The sequence below is a fragment of the Budorcas taxicolor genome, chromosome 10 (assembly GCF_023091745.1).
Source record: "Budorcas taxicolor isolate Tak-1 chromosome 10, Takin1.1, whole genome shotgun sequence".
Lineage (NCBI taxonomy): Eukaryota > Metazoa > Chordata > Mammalia > Artiodactyla > Bovidae > Budorcas > Budorcas taxicolor.
The window spans coordinates 49,543,733-49,548,008 of NC_068919.1; positions in this window are offsets into that span (position 1 = coordinate 49,543,733).

A 4,276-nucleotide genomic window follows, 5' to 3' on the forward strand; every position below is an offset into this window, starting at 1 on the left:
TGCGCTCCGGGCCCGCAAGCTGGGGATCTTCGAGAAGTCGCCTAGTTCCAGGATTCAAATACCGCGCCGCTCGCGCCCCCATTGGGCGGCCCTACGAACCACGCACTCTTCCCATTGGCTAGTCAAGAGGCCCTTCCGCATGCAGATTGGCTGAATTTTCCAGACCCGTTTGTTGTCATAACAACATGGTTTTTTTTCTGCTTGGTGTATTTAAAAAAAATCTCGGCTCCTAAGATAAACAAAAATAAAACGCCTCATTGGAAAAGCAGACTTAGGACGCCTTGTCTGGATTTTGACGCGACCTCAATTACGGATGTCTGCGTTTGTACAGGGTGCGCGGAAGTTGGTTCTAGGGAACACCCTTAAAATACCATTTCTGATATTTCCTCTTCTTCCATAACTTTTGCGTTGAAGTTAGGTCGGATTGGCCTGCCGAGGTCGTGGAACAGGCGCCTATGGGTCATTTAGGGCTGCGCTGTGTTAGGTGGTTGAGATGCAAACGTGTGCTTAAGCAGCGGGAATTGTGGCGTTAACTCTAAAGCAAAGATTCTTAGGAGATGGGAAAAAATGATAAATGCGGTTTATGTGACTTGTGATTCAAGTAAGCTCTTCATTGTATTGCGGAACCTGGCACATTGTTTCGTGTGTGTTGTGATCGTTGCTCAGTAAATATTTGTCGAATAAATTATGATGTGCTGAAGATTTTAAAATGAGAAAGACAATTGAAGCGTGATCCAGCTTTGGGCAGCAGGGTGGGAGGATCAGGTCAAGACAAGAAAAGAGGAAAGAAAAAGGGAGAGGAACAGGAAAGAAAAAGGGAGAGGAAGGGGAAAGAGGAGAGGAAAGGAAGGGTCAAAGGCTCACAGTAAAGGTAGTGAAATGACTTCTGATGATAGGCTCCATCTAAGAATTTGAGCAAGATTTCCCATCACTCCTACTCTTTAAAAAATGGTTTATCTCTCTGTTACTGGGGTACTGCTGCTGCTAAGTCGCTTCAGGGGTGTCCGACTCTGTGCAACCCCATAGACGGCAGCCAACCAGGCTCCGCTGTCCCTGGGATTCTCCAGGCAAGAATACTAGAGTGGGTTGCCATTTCCTTCTTCAATGCATGCATGCACGCTAAGTCACTTCTGTCGTGTCCGACTCTGTGCGACCCCATGGACAGCAGCCCACCAGGCTCCTCTGTCCACAGGATTCTCTAGGCAAGAGTACTGGAGTGGGTTGCCATTTCCTTCTCCAACTGAGGTACTAATGAGCCTTAAATAAAGCGATCTGAATTAAATTCCTTCTCTTGGATCTAACATGACTACACCTGTTTCCTCTTCAGTTCAGTTCACTCACCAAGTCGTGTCCAACTCTTTGCGACCCCATGGACTGCAGCATGCCAGGCCTCCCTGTCCATCACCAACTCCCGGAGCTTACCCAAACTCATGTCCATTGAGCTGGTGATGCCATCCACCTGTCGTCTGTTTCTCCTCCTGCCTTCAGTCTTTCCCAGCATCAGGATCTTTTAAAATGAGTCAGTTCTTCACATCAGGTGGCCACAGTATTGGAGTTTCAGTTTCAACATCAGTCCTTCCAATGAATATTCAGGATTGACTTCTTTTAGGGTGGACTGGTTGGATCTCCTTGCTGTCCAAAGGACTCTCAAGAGTCTTCAACACCACAGTTCAAAAACATCAATTCTTCAGCACTCAGCTTTCTTTACAGTCCAATTCTCACATCCATACATGACTACTGGAAAAACGTAGCTTTGACTAGATGGACCTTTGTTGACAAAGTAACATCTCTGTTTTTTAATATGCTGTCTAGGTTGGTCATAACTTTTCTTCCAAGGAGCAAGTGTCTTTTAATTTCATGGCTTCAGTCACCATCTGCAATGATTTTGGAGCCCCCCAAAATAAAGCCTCTCACGGTTTCCATTGTTTCCCCATCTACTTGCCATGAAGTGATGGGAACAGATGCCATGATCTCAGTTTTCTGAATGTTGAGTTTTAAGCCAACTTTTTCACTCTCCTCTTTCACTTACATCAAGAGGTTCTTTAGTTCTTTTTCGCTTTCTGCCATCAGGATGGTGTCATCTGAATATCTGAGGTAAAACAGAAATAATTGCAGCTACTAAGTGGCATGAGAAGATGTTAATGTATCCATCGTCCTAAAACTAAAAATTAGATATCCAGTGAAAAAGTATTGGGAAGGGAAAATAGATGTTTAGGGCATTGGGGTTGTGAGTAAAATTATACTTTTTCTTTATTGTTATATTTTTGTGGTGATATCAAAAGCTACAACTATAAAACAATCCTTATCGACTCTTAGGGCTTTGTAAACAGAAATGTTATGAATGGTAAAGCACTTTTATAAACTGATTTGACACTGTTAAAATTTAATAATTTAATTTATATTAGACATACTGTATTTTCATATAAAGTAGAGGTACTATTTCTTGTGGCTTATCCCTCATTGCAGCTAACCTAGAACCTTACAAATAAACTTTTTGATTCAATCTCTTGTTTAATGCATTGTAGTCCTGTATTTTTATTTCCTATTCCTGTCTATCTTAGATAACATTGACCACTCTTCCTATAAACTAATTTAAATAAACTTTCTCATAGAATCCTCTTAGTCCTTAGATCCCAGTTTTTAGTATTATCCTAATTTGGGGGGCATTTTAAAAATTGATGTATAATTGATATATAGTAGCTTCAGATGTATAATATAATCATTTAATATTTGTATATATTCCAAAAGGATCACAATGAGTCTAGCTAACATCTGTCATGTGTTCCAATCTAACAGATAAAGAAACTAAGACTCAGCACAGTTGTATGTCTTGGCTGCAATCACAGTCCTCATAGGTTTCAGAGCTAGAGTGTGTGCTCAAGTCTGATTTCAAAGTCTTTCCTCTGTATTTACCATTGTCTTCTCACTGGCTTCCCTGATGGCTCAGCTGGTAAAGAAACCACCTGCAATGTGGGAGACCTGCGTTCAATCCCTGGGTTGGGAAGATCCCCTGGAGCAGGGAACAGCTACCCACTCCAGTATTCTGGCCTGGAGAATTCCATGGACTGTATAGTCCTTGGGGTGGCAAAGAGTCGGACATGACTGAGTGACTTTCACTTTCCCTATTTACATTTGGCAGAAAGAGTGGCAAAAGCTGAAAGAGTCATCAAAGAGAACTGAATAGAAAATTAACCGAGGATAAATTTCCTGAAGGCCAGTCTTTTGCAGTATGGTAAAATTCTACATGATCAATTAGCTTTATTTCATTTCTTGGTCAAGTACTGCTTCAAATATATGCATATCAGGTGAATATGGAGTGTGGAAGAATATTCCAGGCATAGAATGCACCCTAAGCAAAAGCACAGACCACCAATATTGGACTGGCATGATTGAAGACATGGTGAGTGGCTTGGTTTGGCAGGACTTATTATGTTTCTAGGTAGGTGTTGCCTAGTATCTTCCAACCATCAAAAGGAAGTCTGAGACAGATTCTGAGATTCCTACACAAATGTTTAGGGCCTGGACTGCCAAACGGGAACTCTTCAAACACTAAGATTCCTCAGTCTGGGATAGAGTGAATGTTGACATTGTAGGAATCAGCGAACTAAAATGGACTGGAATGGGTGGACTGAACTAACATGACCATTATATCTACTACTGTGGGCAGGAATCTCTTAAAAGAAATAGAGTAGCCATCACAGTCAACAAAAGAGTCCAAAATGCAGTACTTGGATGCAGTCTCAACTCTGTTCATTTCCAAGGCAAATGATTCAATATCGGTAATCCAAGTAATTAACGGTAATACAAGTAAGTAACGGTAATCCAAGTCTCTGCCCTGACCAGTAACGCTGAAGAAGCTGAAGTTGAACAGTTCTATGAAGACCTACAAGACCTTTTAGAACTAACACCCAAAAAAGATGTCCTTTTCATAGGGGACTGGAATGCAAAAGTAGGAAGTCAAGAAACACCTGGAGTAACAGGCAAATTTGGCCTTGGAGTACAGAATGAAGCAGGGCAAAGGCTAATACAGTTTTGCCAAGAGAACCCACTGGTCATAGCAAACACCCTCTTCCAACAACACGAGAGAAGACTCTACACATGGACATCACCAGATGGCCAGCACCGAAATCAGGCTGGTTATCTGATTGATTATCTGATTATCTGGTCAGCAAATCAAGATCAGGACCTGACTCTCGCTCAGATCATGAACTCCTTATTGCCAAATTCAGACTTTAAAAAATTAAAGAAAGTGGGGAAATCCACTAGACCATTCAGG